This window comes from Ixodes scapularis, unplaced genomic scaffold (assembly GCF_016920785.2).
Source record: "Ixodes scapularis isolate PalLabHiFi unplaced genomic scaffold, ASM1692078v2 PGA_scaffold3__209_contigs__length_174095766, whole genome shotgun sequence".
In the NCBI taxonomy this organism is placed as follows: domain Eukaryota; kingdom Metazoa; phylum Arthropoda; class Arachnida; order Ixodida; family Ixodidae; genus Ixodes; species Ixodes scapularis.
Window position 1 is genome coordinate 143,953,796 of NW_024609868.1, and position 16,485 is coordinate 143,970,280.

The following is a 16,485-nucleotide window of genomic DNA, read 5'->3' on the forward strand; positions in this document are numbered from 1 at the left end:
GGTGATTACTAATTTCTCACGAATTAGTAAACATGTCTGATAAACTTTAAGGATATTACAAAAAAAGAGGACAATTAGTTTTAATGAAGTGATGATTTCTAAATGTGTTAAACTGCCACGTGTGACACACAATTCGCTAAGCAAAGAACAAATGAAAGAAATTCGGTGAGCTTTTCTCCTCATCCGCTCAAAGGCCGGTGAGCTTTTCTCCGTATCTGCGGGTTTTGAGGTGAGCGTTTCTCCGGTGGGGTTTTCTCCGGTGCCCTATATCTGACCGCTGAGCTGTAGAATGTGTATACTTCCCAACTATTGCGCACGTTCGCATTTGATTGAAGACGTATTAAACTCTTGACTGTTTGCGTTTGCTACTGTTGAAATGCAAAAATACAGCTAAGCTTATAAAGTTTAAAACAATCTTACCTGACTTCCATTGGCTGGGATAACAGAGTGATTGAAGTAACTGTGAAAAACATGGTGCTGGCATGGCCCTAGTGAACACTGCGTAAAGTTAGCCGTTCTTACAACATGGCGCCGAAACCCGTGAGAAGCTATAACAAAGCGGTGCGAACCTTACTGGACAACCCAACAAAGGGTCTCAACAGCTGACGCAGCAAAGATCGAACGGCGACATAAACAAGACGACAACCAAAGCAACGAACGGCCAGGGAATTCACATCTTCGGCGACGCCGACATTGCGCGTCTTCTTCAAGAAGGAACTGCATTGCGCACGCAGGTAATCACTCTCTTTGATCATCTTACGAATGACTTGCCAGAAAAAAAAACGATAGGCTGGCAAGTTAACGAAGCCTACGAGAAATTGACAAACTACAACTGTCTACTGAGATACCTAGGCGATGCCAACAAACTTTTCCTACCAACCGAACATTTCGAAGAGGATTTTACTATCGTCAAAGAACGTAGCGACCGCATCGTGGAATACCTATCAATGTCAAGTTCAAAGCTCAGCTGGGAAATCAGGGAATGACAAAAACCAGAGAACGTCAAAGAAGAAAAACAGTACTCGCACCATCACAATACTTCGCATCCGAGTACCACCAGAAAATATCTCGTGAGACCAAGTCAAGTTCACGTGACCACAAGTACCGAGGATTATGAAATCGGAACTGTCACCGTAGTGGCCGCCAATTACTCCGGCAACTTACTAGTCACAGAGGACCAACCAGACCAACAAACGAAGCACAGACGCGGAGCGACGGGAGCGACAAATGTAAGCAACGCTCAACTGGGCGACTGTTGCGTGCAAACGACGTCACAAACGACCATCACATGTCTTCTGAAAAAAAAAAAAAAGAAGAAAAGAACAAGTCGTAAATGCTCCTTCCAGCAAATATAAAGTGGGTTGCTCTGGAGATCCTCATATTAAAACTGAAGGTGTACATTGACAAAACAAAAGAAACGTAGCTGTAATAATGCGACCAACCAAATAAAGGGAACGTGAATTGGAATGTCAGACGACATTATCAAGAGAAGACACAATTTTGTAGACAGGACAGAATAAACGAGAAATCAGGCAAAAGACGAAGAATTGTGAAGTATCGGCGGCTTACGAGAGGTAATAAGCCCCGATAAGTTTGCGTGGCGCCCCCTTACGGCGAACCGGAGTGTCATCACTCCGAGGACAGAAGTTTTCCCTGACTCGCCCCGCTTGCCTTGTGGAGGCTGGAACGCCGTTAGCTTTTGATGTTCAAGCTGACCTTCTTGCATTGACATGTACGAACTAGCTCAACTTAAACCTCTTATTATAGAGATTCGGTGAACTCGTGGTATTGTCAAGCTATCGCCTCTTCATGGGTATCTTTGTCACATAATACTTATTTGATGCCGCGTTTGTCTTTTTTCAATTGAAGTACCATGAACTTTCAGTACGGTGTACCTCAACGATTTCGACCATGAGAATAAGCATTCATAGCTTAATACCTTAAGATTTATTATTACTGAGCGACCATCGGAAAAATATTTCACGTCTCTTCCAGTTTTTTAAATCTTATTTTCATGATTTTTGTGTGTTTTATGCACAGTGGTCGATCTTTTTCTTGCGTAACCCCTAGTTCTCATGTAATAGCCCATCTTGGGGCAGCCATTGGGGCGAGATCTCGAGGAGCGATTTCCCTGGAAATGCTAATCGCCATTGGCGGTTTAAATATATTTTCAGGTTCTTCCGAGGGTGTCAGAGGAAGGAAACAAACCAGGGACACGTGCATAGCAAAATGTAAAAAAAAAAAAAGCACGTTTAATTATAAAAAAATATTAAAGGAGAGCGGTACGAACGTTTAAATACAGAAATAAACATAAGCATTTGATTCAAATCCCCTAATACCCTTGTTACACGGGCACACAACTGCAGTTACGCTAAGCCACAGTTAGCGCACAATACTTGCCGACAGCATTCTGCGGCTATGCAGTCAAAGCTATGGGCGAACGTGCGCTTGAGCATCTTAAGCACCCATCAAAGCAGTGCACGCGCTCTCTTCACTTCTTAGGAAATAGCTGTCTAATAGTATAGTGCGGTATCTGTGGTGCCGTGTAACAGCAGTTAAAGCTAAGTTAACTGCTGTTAAGTGTGCCCCTGTTACAGGAGTATAACTCGCTAGTGTGGACGAACAAAAATAAATAGTTCAGTGTGAATTCAATAAGACTGTCCATTGGGGCCCAGGGAGTTGCGTCACTCACGCGGCGACGACTTGGTTCTCCTTTGAGGATGTTGTGATGGACCCGGGACTTGTGGTGGTCTGTCTCTCTCCCTTGGAACGAGGCCAACGCAGGCTTTCGATAATTGAGGGACTTGATGGTAGACTGCCTCACTTCCTTGGAGCGAGGCCAAGGCAGGCTTCCGCTACGTGAGGGACTACAGCACCGGCTCTATGGTAAAGTATTTTTCCCCGGGGGCTGAGCCATGTTAGATCCTAGGGTCAAAGCTGGGCGCCGGTGCGTGCGGCCCTCGGGCAAAGCAGCGATCGAATCGTCCTTCCTGCTCCTCGCGCCACCCGTTCTCTTCTTCATGAGCCTGAACAACTACGACATATATGGACTATCAATTAATATAAGGTACATAATGAACAGCTTTACAATATGTGAACGTTTGATATTCTCCGAACTATTCTGTGTTCGCAGTTTACTATAAAGAGGTAACTTTGTGTCTTTCACTGGTTTGATTTTATTTTGAAACTTTTTGTTAAAAACCTACCTCGACAAGACGCTGCATAGATCTCTGAAAATTATTGACATGCTCGGCCAGCTCTAATTTTACTAGGTTAACACAAGGAGTTCAAGCAATTTTAGACAAAGCTCCAGAGACGATAACCGATATCCAAAATCTTGTCAGGCTTGAGAAGAAAATGACAGGTTTCATTTCGTACATGGAGTCCAGCTTTTGACAAGTAAAACAGTGCAACGTGCCGAACAGGTTGGAGGGTTCAGCTTGTACTCAGATGTTTGTGCAAAAAACCAAACTTGCAAAAGCAGCAAAAAACGATGCGTCGGCCGGGAATCGAACCCGGGTCAACTGCTTGGAAGGCAGCTATGCTAACCACTATACCACCGACGCCTTCTTTTGACGTAGTGTACACTACGACGCTGAGCGCTGCACCAATATAGAAGACCTTGACTAAATACTAGGTTGAATGAACTGCTACGTAGGATGTAACATTCTACTTCTTTTCCATATGTTCTCAGATATGCGTGAGAGACAATTTAAAAGAATTATAAAATACAAAAGGTCCGGTAAGTATTCTACCTCTTAGAGTAAATGATAATTGGGAGATAATTTACACGCATTTATTAATTTTAATAGTCTAGTCTTAGTGAAAATGCTTGTTTCTTTGTTTTTAATTAATCTTAAGCGAGCAGCTGAGCGTTTTAGGTTCTAACTTTTGTTTTGGCAATGACAGTGGTGTTTTTGTTTTAAAAATTAGAATTGAAAAAAAATATTACTTTTGAAATTGCCTAGGTGGAATTGCTTAGCAAACAAAGAGCAAAGTACGCCGAAGGGGCTGCTATATTAATAAAGAAGCATTCAGTCAGTCAGTCAAGCGAATTTAGTAGAGCCGTAAGACGGGGAAAGGGTTGAAAGGAAGATATGACGCTTCATTGTCGTTAATTTAACGATTATCAATTCCTGCTAACACGGCCGGGGTCCTTCCGAGCATGACTCGGACTGATTGCCCTCCAAAACTTACGAGGCTCAGTACGAAGTAGATGTGATAATTTGGGACCGTAAAACTCCTTCTAGCTGTTTTTATTGCGATATTAGTCTGTCTCGAGAATACGAGCGATAAGGAAACCAGTCGTTGTCGTCACCGCTCTTTTTGGCTTTCGCAAACAGACATTCATTTTTATTCAGTAGCTGTTTTAAGTTTGTCGTAAACCAAGGTGAAAGGACATTAGATTTTAACGCGAAAGGGGTAATGAACGCCTGTCGCAGAAAATCCGGCGTCGGTGGCATAGCCGAAAAGCCGGCGTCGGTGGCGTGAGCGAAATTTTTGTTTGGTCGATGGGTTGATGACACGACAGCCAGAGTTTTCAACCGTAACCGAACTGAACCGAAAACTGGAACTGAACCGTTATTTTCAGCCGATCCGGAACTGAATCGAACCGAAATCTTAGGCCGCCATTTTGGAACTGACCTGAAAAAATATAGTGACAAGCGGTTTTAAACGGTTCGCGGTATTTTTTGTATCTTCTTTTAGTATCACAAAGTAAATATTTGAGAATAAAAATTTGGTAACTGTATTATTGATCAAATCATCATATACAAGTGTTTGAACAGCGCAAAGACGACAGGAAGATAGAAGAGAAGAGGACAGGACGAGCGCTGACTATCAACTGATGCTATTTATTCAGAAGAGGATGAAGTGCGCGAGACTCGAGAGTGCCAAAATGCACTTTTTTCATCAGACACACGCGCGGCAGCTTTTTGCACGGGAATGGCCTGTGCCAGCCGGCGTCACCTTTTGTTCAACGGAACCTTATTGCAGTTTATTATCATATACAAAATTGCAATGTATCAGAAATTGTGGGTTCTCGTGGCGCTTTTGTATTGTCGCTATGATTAATCATGTGTAACATGGTCACGTGACATAGTGACGGCATAGTGCTCCTTTTTTCCACCTTTTTTCACCCTCTTCCTTTTCCTGTATATAAGCAAAATCTTGGTGTCAATAAATGTTCTTGCCAGTTGGAAGTTTGTATTTGTCCGTCCCTTCTCGTTTTCTTCCTCAAGTTTAATTATCCCTACCAACCCGCTCCTTTTGTCGTCACATGTCCTCGCGCGGGAGTTTCAAACAACTCACAACGCTCCCATGAAAGGTGACGTCACGCATTGAATGAAAGGGATTAAAAAAATAAAATAAAAGACGTTTACAATTTTCTGTAAAGCCGAATTAGAGCGCAGTTCTTGAGGAGAAGGAGGGGACGGTCTGGAGAGGAGGGTATGCCCCTCCTCTTCCTCCGCACCCTCCCCTAAATTCTCCTCCTCCTTTCGTCCTACTCCCCTTCCCCTCCTTCTCTCCTTCTCCTCCTCCCCTCCTCCGAATGCGGGCTTTTTACGGTAATACTGCTCTCTCTCCTTCTCCCCTTCCCTAACTTTAATGCAATAAATTCAATAATTGCTTTCTCCCCTCTTCGGTCACAATATTACTACGGCTACGTTTGTCAATCTTCACTCATTCCCATTATATATACGGTGCAGCCTGTCCCTATGGGGAGGAGTGGTTCCCTAGATATCTTGGAAGACGGGCCCTTTCCGACATTTGGAAGCTGAGATGACGTCCCACGTAAATGCCGCGATTCAAAACTAGCTCGGGCCTTAGATCGGCAACGGCCGTCGTCTACCAAGTTAAGCGAATTCGAAACTAACAGTACACAGAGAACTGGTCAAAAATTGAGTCCGCTGAAACCAGTGGCCGGGATGGTCCAGTCGGTTAATCGCCCCGGACAGACGAAGGTTGTGCTTAAGTGTACCTCGAGCCTTTTATCCAGCTCCTCCGCTATTTGTGGTCTTCCTTAAAACTGAAGAATCAGTAGGATTTTTTTCTCGAGGTGATGATTACAAGCAGTTACCAAGCACACAAACCCATATTGCGAGCCTGAAAAACGAAGTTTAGGCTCTCAAACCGCTCATATTATAGTAAAAAATATTTGCTCCTTCATTATAACTAGGGTTCGGAGTTTTCGGTTTAAATCGATAAAAACAGATAAAAGTACGCCGAATCCATTTTCGGAAATTCGATTTTAACCGAAAAAGGTCAGTTTGGAGGTTTGGCGTTTTCGGTTGAAACCGATAAAAGTACGGTGGGGGAGGGGGAGAGAGAGAGAGAGGGAGGGCTTTGCAAGGTTCGACATTGTGTGACGCCTTCGTAATTGCCTTCTTCCAAGGTTCAACATTCAACAATTAGAGGTCTTGAATTGGCCTTCGAGGGACGTCTGTGTCCTTTCTGTGATCGGGCCTAGTGTGTCAAGTTCCCGGTCCGAAAAAAAAAGTTCGGATGTAGGCTAGTTTAAGGTTTTTCGCTTCGTGCACTTCAGAGGTCATCGAGGAAAGCCGTTAATACCTTTCTTAACACCCTCTCTCAAACTTTCCTGTGGTTAAAAAATAAATACAATGAATTTTTTTTTTACCATTCCGCTGGTCATTGTACGGTCATCACCTCAGACGCTCACGTCGTCAGAATGGGAAGGAAAAAGAAGCGCGCTGAAGATTATGCCCGCGAATTCCGTGATTTTGAGGTGTGTCCTGACGGAAGTTGTAGCGACCTGACGTCACATCGCACACTTTTGAACACCAAGTAAGAGGAGGAGAGGGAAGCTGCTTTTGTAAGAATGTTGAGTGACAGGTTAATCTTCTATAATCTTCTAGGGGGAGAATAGCGACGCCTGTACAAATCCGGGAGGTACAAAGGAGGGTCCTGATAAGAGGGGAGCTCCTCCTTCCCCTCTTCTTTGGAGGGCAACGGAAATGACGTCCTGTGCAAGGAGCCTATATGTGTCGTTATTCTTTCAGTGATCACAAATATCACAGCTACAAGGATCATCTGATCCGGTGTCCGATTGTGTTTCTTTCATATTCACCGAAAAAAACCGGTAAACATTTTTGGGAATAAATATACACCGAAAAAACCGAAAATTGAATTTTTAAATAAACACCAAAAAGTTACGCCGAATTTTGAAAACTAAAAACCGAAAACGCGGAGCCCTATTTATAACGCACATCAACTGCAAAATAAAGAGGAGGGCCCGACGCTGCTTTGATATCATGTTTCTAAACAGATGCTTTTTCTCGCTGTAGTTTTAGCAGATCTCCATGTCTGTTATGATTTACGTGAGAGAGTATCGTATCGCAGGCCAATACAATTCGTTTTTATCAACCTGATGAGTTGTCTTATACCTGCCATGTTTCAAATAATTACAAATTCAAAATAGAATCATTGTGCAAACGGTTCAAAAATGTTGCAGACGTCAGTCATTTCGTGTGCATTCGTCATGCGCTTTCATCTGCAGCAGGCTCGCCGAGGCGTCTTGTGGTTCGAAATTTGTCGTAAATGTTTCAGAAACAGCCGATTCCTTGGAAGCGACAGGTTTCGCAATGAAATAAAAGAATATGTTATCCGTCTCTCTTACCACCGAACCCAGCCGCGTCGGTGGTATAGTGGTTAGCATAGCTGCCTTCCAAGCAGTTGACCCGGGTTCGATTCCCGGCCGACGCACTTTTTGTTTATTACGCTTTTCTTTTTTTTACTTGAATAGATTCTTTATGTGTGACGTCACCGCTCCAAACAAACCGTTGCTTGAGGCATTGTTAAGGAAGAATGCATGGGACTGGATTTCGCTCCGAAAAACCCATAGAGTTATTATAATGTACGCTAGAGGTTCAACTGGCGCTAGTGTGCTGTTGCAAATTGAAGCAGACAGCAAGCAGTCCGAAATTGACTTCCGGTAATGCATTTCTACGGAAAAAAAGCGAGTGGATTTCCTCCCTGCTCTCGATTATAAGAGCAAATATCACGAATAATTCGTACCTACTAGGCACATTGGAACATTTCCTAGACACGCAGATGACATAATTGGTCAGTTACGGCGTTTTTATTTTAAAATCGTGGCATTAAAAACGGTGCTAGAACCGCTTCGTCCATGTATTTATGTGCACTGTCGGACACTGTTAGCGCGAACACGGCGCCGACGCTTTCCAGGATGGGGGTATATGTGCCAAACGAACGAAGGACATGTGGAAAACCAAGAGAGACGGCAAGAACTACGCAGTAACACTGGATAGGCAACTCCTTGTGCTTGAAGACGATCAAAATAAATTGAAAGTCACGTAATATAGTTTGATTTGCAATAAATAAGTACTGCTTTATTCTTTCTGCTCATGAGTACATGCGAAGATGCTTGTTCTGGGTTCAAATCATCATTCGCACGCTCCAAATCTTTGCGAATAGGGGGAAGCCAGGGAACAGGTGCGCGATAAGAACTGCCCAGAATAGGAAATAATAAGAAAATACACATGTCGTAGCCCACGTACTTTATTATTTACGTTTCGAACGTTTTTTTAACCACTCGTAAAGATGCACGACGGGGGCACTTTCATATAGTGAGAGGACAGGCATATTAGCAATATATAAGCACCAACGGAATGCTGTCGAACTTTGAACACACTCTACATCCCTTTCGATTGTTATTTTGCTTGGAATCGTCGCTCGTTTCTACACACCTGCCATGAAACAGAGGTTTGGGCCTGAAATATGGCGAAGTTTAACATCGTTCAGTGGTAAAGAAAAAATGCTGTAACTAAAGCAATTACACTTTCATAATATTATTAAAGGTGCATACTATATGGTAAAATCGAAATAACAAAAGTTATTAATGTTTTTTTCCGGCGACGAGACAAAATTCACGCGCGTTTTCCCATAGGAATACACAGAAAGACGGGAAAAGTAGACTGCATGCTGTCTGCTTCAATTTGCAACCGGAAGTCCCGTAGACACTAGCGCCAAATGAGCCTCTAGCGTTTATTATAATAACTCTATGGAAAAACCTACCGGTCAAAAATTAGACGTGGGATTTAAACGTCGAATAATAATAATAATAATAGTAATAATAATAACAATAATAAATTTATTCAGTAATGCAGGTATAGCCAGTTGAATGTCGGGTCCGATCAAAGCCTTCAGGGACTTGTAAGACCCAGACCCTTCACTGGAATATACAAAAAAGGAAGTTCGCACGGAATAACATTACGTGCAGGAAAAAAGCAAATAACATACAGATGATTCACTTGACAGGATGTAGTCGGAATGTTTGTGTCAGTGATTTGGGTGAAGCTGTGAAGATGAAACTATAGCAAACGTTGTCTTGATCACTGTGTCTATTACAATCATTAAAGTCATAAAAGTAAAAAAAAAAAAAACACTCACGCATGAGTATTTTTAAACACTGTAAGAGTAGATTCGAAGAAAGTCCTTGAATTCATGAGTATTTCTCTCAAATGTTTCATGTGTTCAGTAAAAAAAAATAGTAGAAAGAAAATCAGTCAGTCAACCGGTCGCAGACAACAAAACGTCACGCAATAAATGCAGTCGTTATTTGGTATGTCCAGCGATTACCACGAAAAGCACGTACAGTACCATACTACAAAAGCAAAGGAAAATAACGACATGGGAAAAAGTCACTACCTAGCCACATCGGAGAACATGTTTTTCAGAGAGGTCTTCAGCATTTTGTTTGAGGTAATGGCCAGTAGAGCAGCTGGAACGTCGTTAAAAACTTTTGGCACATAAAAGGAACGCATGCTTTCGCCATAGTGAGTTCTCACTCGAGGAGATTGAAAACGCAGAACAGGTCTAAGTTCGCGAGATGGACTGGCCGAGACCTTAAACTCAATCTCCGAGGAGTGTCGCCAAATTACTGTTTGAATAAAGAGTGAATGAAAACACGGTAACTTAAGTGAAGCAAACAAGCTCGCACTAGTTGACATGCGTGTGTTGTATGCTACACTTTTCAGAATTCCCTTTAACGTACGATCAATTCTTGAGTGCCAAAAGAGTGGACAGTTAAAAAATACGCTTATGCCATTCCTTAGTGTACTATAGGCTAACACGTGCATAATGCTCTTTCTAATTGACAAAGGTAGAAATGATTTGATATTGTAAAGCAGACATGAGACAGTTCTCAATCGCTGGCATATATATGACATGTGAGGGTGCCATGAGAGGTCACTGTCGAAGTGAAGGCCTAAATACTTTACGGAGTTAACATATTCAACAGGTGTACAGTTAGAGCATGAGTAATTGGTGCTGTGGAGAAATAGCTGAGAAGTCAAGCTTACATTTTTAAAAGGGCTATGAAAGCAGACCAGCTTCGTTTTTGAAGCATTTACCCGAAGCTTCTTGGCAAAAAATCATTCCATTATTTTAGCGACATCGATCTGAAGCATTTTAATTGCACGCTCGTACACAAGATGTCGAGAAAATATAAGGGTGTCATCGGCATATTGAAATATTTTGGGAGTTGTTATTGAAGTTGAAATATCATTTACGTAGATGTTAAAAAATAATGGGGACAAAATAGAGCCTCGTGGAACTCCGGAAGTTCGGAAAGCGAGGGAGCTGCGTACGTTACTAACAGAAACAACTTGGGTACGATTTTGCACATGCACATTTTGGAGGGTCGTGTTTCCCCACACTATACAGTAATTTATATGCGAATAGAATAATGTGTTGTCTACGAGAAGTTTGAATATAGTAGGTAAAGTATGTCGATGAATATAACTTAAACCTACGATACTCGATAGTTTCAACACGACATAGTTTGTATGTTCTTCGCAAGTCATCCGTCCGTGAAGAATACGCCAAGAGTTTTGAAGGCGCTGACTAATTTTATTTTTGAACCGTACAAAAATAATATCTTCATAAACGCTTATATTCTTGTTTTTTGAGCAAAATAGGACGGTTTTAGTTTTACTTGTATTTATTTCTATCGCGTTACTCAGGGTTCATCTTTCTAATTTTGTAAGGGGTAGCCTTTCCCAGGGAAATTAGTACAGAGGGGCATTTTGCGGAAAAAGACAATGTTTTGTGCTTTCTTATCAGTGCTTTCTATATCGTTCAAGTCTACGCTAAATAAAAACGGACCCAGGATGCCTCACTGCGGTACACCTGATAAAATTGGTTTTATATAGGAGGAGTGACCATCCAGTTGTACAAATTGCTTTCGACTACGTAGGTACGATGAAAAGAGCGCTTAAGCGTTTCCTCAAAAAGCATAAACCTCTAGCTTTTTAAGCAAGTTATGATTCAAATATTCAAAAGCGTTTGTAAAATCCACAAAAACGGCGAGGTATAACGCCTTGGAACCAATTTAGAATAAATTCTTTCTGTGCTAAAAGAGCGAGTTCTGTGAACCGATGTTTCCTGAAACCGAATTGAGCGTCATTCAATATTCGCCTCGAGATCGAACCGTGTCGCCACTTTGCGGCCGAAATTAGGGTGCCTCGATGTCAGCGACGCCTTGCAGGGTGAGGATCTCCTTTGACCCGCGCCACGCCGCCCCCTCCTCGCCACGACGCCATCTTGGTTCAAAACGACGGAGTATGTCGTGGTAAATGTGAAATCTAGCCTTTCTATGTCTACTTCACTCGGGAATCGGCCTGTATCAACATTGCGTGTTTTTTTTTCAAAGGGACTGGAAATTATTATTTTATCTAGAATGTCCAATTTCTGCGATAAGCATTCTATTGGCCTCGAGATCGACCTAGAGGTGGCACTACTGTCGCGCTATCATCATCATCAAAGCGGGGATAGAAGCACGGCCGCGCCCCATAGGCTCTCCACGTTCGAGCGCGAGACGGCGCGGATTATTGCGTTTATCCTGTCGCATACTATCGGTGGAAAAACAATTCTAGCGGAAAATGGTGCGGTACCGTTCGGTGCTTCAGTGCAGACGCGTTCGGTAACGCGTTCAGTGCGTTACCAGCGTACGGCCTAGATTTAGATAATCGCTAGTGTGGATGCGTCGTCTGCTCTAGGCAGGCGTTGGGAAACATGGATCACCCGGACGGATGCCGGTCTCCGGGTGAACTTCACTATTTATGTTAAATATTTGTTTCTTTTAAAATAGATGCATCGGCTCATCGGCGTGGGAAATCAACAAAACAATGAATTCCAACCCAGATAACATAATACTCGTACTGTGGGCTGTGAAATCGCAGGTTCAATGAATTTTATTGAACTTTTAGTTTTTATAGTAATATAAATATTTAGCACAAAGAGAACTTTGAGCTGTGATAGGAATTACCTGGTATTGGGTTCCGCTGCATCGAATGTTTATTTTCACTGTGCCATGGTGTGGGTAACTTTTCGGAGTCTACTACGTTGCGATCAGGAGAGAGTGCCTCTTCTAGTTAATATCCGCAAACTGCACGCTGGGAGGACAACTGAAAAAAGTGAAACTATTCTAATATATCTGCCGCAATTGTAATGAACGAGTGTAACCGAGCAACGCAGCAACGTACGTGTTATTAAATGCTCTTCTCGGTATGGGTTCACCCGCTCCAATCTTCATGGTGAGGGCCGCGGATGTCAAGACGCTAATATTTTAAATTTCTCGCTAAATAATCTTCTAATCAAACTTTAGTAGACTCTGCAACTCCAACAAACGACCCGAACCACGACACAGACAGCATCGGCCGCAGCGACACTCTTTTACTGATGAGGCCTAGCGACCTTCCCGAAACTTTCGAATCACCCGCCGCCCTCACCTAACGCATATCGGGACTGGACAGTTCATCGATTACACTTCAGATTATTCGAGTAATGCTTTAATAGGGATTTTTTTTTTTCGTTTAATCAGAATCTTCTGCTGGAGGAAGTCAGAAAAAAGTAAAAAAAAATGCCTGCTTTAATGTTTCTGACGTCTTTATTTCATTTAAAACACAGGCTTGCACGGTGAACTACTTCAGTGTGCTTGTGACTGTAACCGATAGTGATTATACTGTTTAAATAATAGCTTAAAATTACTTCACTTTAAAAGTATTCCCGTGTTCATATTTCTGTAGGCGTCACAACGTGAATTTAAAATGGCAATGCAATAGGCACTTTATTACATAGCACAAAAATGTGAAATTTTAATTAATGTCTTTCATGCAATAGACCGGCGAAAAATCAACTAATGGATTTATCGATTGATTAGTCTATTAAATAGTAGCGATCAGTCGGGTTAATTTTCTAATCAAACACCAGCTCCAATCAACATTCGATGTTTTATGAAAGATATGATTTGCGCGAGGTAACAAAAATACGTGGGACCAGCATGTTGTATACAAAACCAACACACTAAGATTATGGAGGCTTCCCACTTAATAATAATCGCTTTTCTGAATTTACACGCATGTGAAACGATACAACACACCCTTTAGTGAGAAGAAACGACAACAAAAACAGCAAATATTTAATAGGGAATGTCAAGCACAGCCGGAAACGATCTTGCGTCGTCAAGATCCATGTTTCTGAACGTGCGCCCGTAGCAGACGACGCACGGCGGAATCCCCGCTTTCGCATCTTTCCAATTTCGGTCGCACGGCGGCGACACGGTTCGATCTCGAGGCAAATATTGAATGACACTCCATTCGGTTTCAGGCAACATCGGTCCACAGAACTCGCTCTTTTAGCACAGAAATAATTTATTCTAAATTTGTTCCAATACATTATCTCTCGCAATTTTTGTGGATTTTACAAAAGTTTTTTAATATTTGAATCATAACTTGCTTAAGAAAGCTAGAGATTTATGGTTTTCGCGGGAACGCTCTAGCGCTCTTGACATCGTACCTACGTAGTTGGATGGTCACTCCTAATATATAAAACCACTTTTATCAGGTGTACCGCAGTGAGGCATCCTGGGTCCTTTTTTATTTAACGTACACTTGAACGATATAGTAAGCACTTGATAAAGTTTGAAAGTTTGTTATTCTTGAAAATGATGCTACACTGTCTTTTTCCGCAAAATGCCCCTCTGTACAAATTTCCCTAGGAAATGCTACCCTTGCAAAATTGGAAAGATGAACCCTGAGTAACGCGATAAAAATAAATACAAGTAAAACTAAAGCCGTCCTATTTCGCCCAAAAACAAAAATATAAGCGTTTATGAAGATATTAATTTGTTCAATTCAAAAATAGAATTAGTCAGCGCCTTCAAAACTCTTGGCGTATTCTTCACGGAAGGATGACTTGCGAAGAACATACAAACTACGTCGCGTTGAAACTATCGAGTATCGTAGTTTTAACTTATATTCATCGAGAGACTTTACCTACTAGAGTCATACTTCTCGTACACAACACATTATTATATTCGCATATAGATTACTGTCATCTAGTAAGGGGAAACACTACTCTGCAAAATGTGCAGAAAATTTACTCACTGCAGAAGAAAATGCTAAGAAATATATATAACGTTCCGAATGATCACTCTTCTGCACCCCTTAAAAAAATAGCATGGCATAATGAACATACATAACATTATGCATTTCATTTAATTATAATCTATAAAGAGGAAGCAAAAAGTGACACAGATCTTCTTACTTATTTAGCTTGTTTAAGTAAAAGAATAATCTCATATGTAGCATTCACACATGAAACATTTATCCCACATGTAGCATTCACACATGAAACATTTATTCGTGTAAAACGAGTTATGGAGAGCAAATGATGAAACGAAAACTTCCAGAATTGCTCAATTTCTCTAATAATATACCGATCTCACCAGCTATTTTGAGTACGCCACCGCTGCCGCCATGCATCGTGGGAGGCGGCATGAGATGTCTCGTGAGCTGGCATCTGCCTCCTATGAACTACAGTTATGGCGGCGTCACGCATGCGTGGAACGCTTGGTGAGATCGCTCTATTGCAATATTCAACTAGACCCTACATAAAAAAAAATTAAAGTTTTTTTTTTTTTTTTTAACACGGGTATGTAGTTATCGGTATCGAGGTGTTACGATGGTAAAATGTTTATCGCCAATCCCATGAAAAAAATATAGAACATCTTGGTATGTTTGGTACAGAATGTTTCTGCGCGATGTCTTTTTGTTTTCTACATTGTATAATTTCTGAGGGGGGGGGTGAATGTCGTCAAGCTGATTTCTTAAGCGTTTTCCCCCAACCTCCTACATCGCTGGGATAAAAATAAAGGCATTATTATTATTATTATTATTTTAGACGTTTCAATTCCACGTCTGATTTTTGACCGGTAGGTTTTTTGGAGCGAAATCCAGTCCCATGCAATTTTGGATAACAACGCCCCAAGCAACGGTTTGTTTGGAGCGGTGACTTCCACTTACAACATCTATTACAATAAAAAAAAATAAATAAATAAAAAAAAGCTTAATGAACAAAAATTGCGTCGGCCGGGAATCGAACCCGGGTCAACTGCTTGGAAGGCAGCTATGCTAACCACTATACCACCGACGCGGCTGGGATCGGTGGGAAGAGAGACGGATAACATATCTTTTTATTTTATGGCGAAACCTGTCGTTTTGAAAGACGTCCGCATCAGAGCAAGTTTCCTTTCGCTCTTTCTCTCGTCGCGCTTCCCCTAGGTTCAACGACCCGATCGCGGAGGCTCCATTTGTTCGGTTGCTTGTTCTATTTTTTTCGTTTCCGATTATTCAGGCTTGGCTTTCCCTTTCTCAGTGGAGGGCTGGCTGTAAAAAAGAATGCCGGACGCAGTGTCTCCCTGACTCAAAATTTGCTTTCGCAGACACGAAGATAAACGCGAAATGTTGTATACAATACAAAACGGTTTATTAATTTTTTTTGTTAATATTTAGCAGCTTAATTCCCGTTGGACGCAGCAGTAGTGGTAAAGGAGAAAAAGTTATCTAACGAGATCACAATGTGGATGCTCAACGATATAATAATAATAAAAAAGTAATGTTTAAATAATATTATATTTCGTTGTATTTGCAGCGTAAACAACGGAAACGACTTACACCGGCGCATGCTAAAGTTTTGGTGGAACCATACCGATTTGCATGAACACTGTCTGTGATTCGCTAAAAAATACAATTTTTTAGCGAATCGAAAAGCTTTTCGAGTGCCTTTTCAAAGGTTCTTTTTTTACCTTTCCTCTCCACCTTCGTCGATTATGCATTATTTTTTTAGTTCACATTTTAAGAGTTTTAGGAGAGTCTACCTCAAGGATATCTTGGGGTAATTCATTCAATATTTTGTTTTTCGAGTGCCTTTTCAATAGTTCTTTTTACCTTTCCTCTCCACCTTCGTCGATTATCCATTTTTTTCGTTCACATTTTAAGGGTTTTAGGAGAGTTTACCTCAATGATATCTTAAAGTCTTTCAATATATTGACACGCAATATTGTTGTTTCCTGTTTGCATATTCTACTTAGAAAGGGTTCAGAGGACTTCTTATTGGTATTATTATTCTATTCTTGATCATTTCACTTTTATAATTGTTTTTGAA

General features: G+C 41.5%; 3 non-coding genes across 3 annotated transcripts; 1 reads left to right on the forward strand and 2 right to left on the reverse strand.

Moving 5' to 3' along the window:
- Positions 1-3,494: 3,494 nt before the first annotated feature.
- Trnag-ucc lies at positions 3,495-3,566 on the reverse strand. Its single transcript has one exon. It is a non-coding gene; the product is annotated as a tRNA-Gly (tRNA).
- A 4,084-nt stretch (positions 3,567-7,650) lies between these two features.
- Positions 7,651-7,722, forward strand: Trnag-ucc. Its single transcript has one exon. It is a non-coding gene; the product is annotated as a tRNA-Gly (tRNA).
- A 7,680-nt stretch (positions 7,723-15,402) lies between these two features.
- Positions 15,403-15,474, reverse strand: Trnag-ucc. Its single transcript has one exon. It is a non-coding gene; the product is annotated as a tRNA-Gly (tRNA).
- Positions 15,475-16,485: the final 1,011 nt, after the last annotated feature.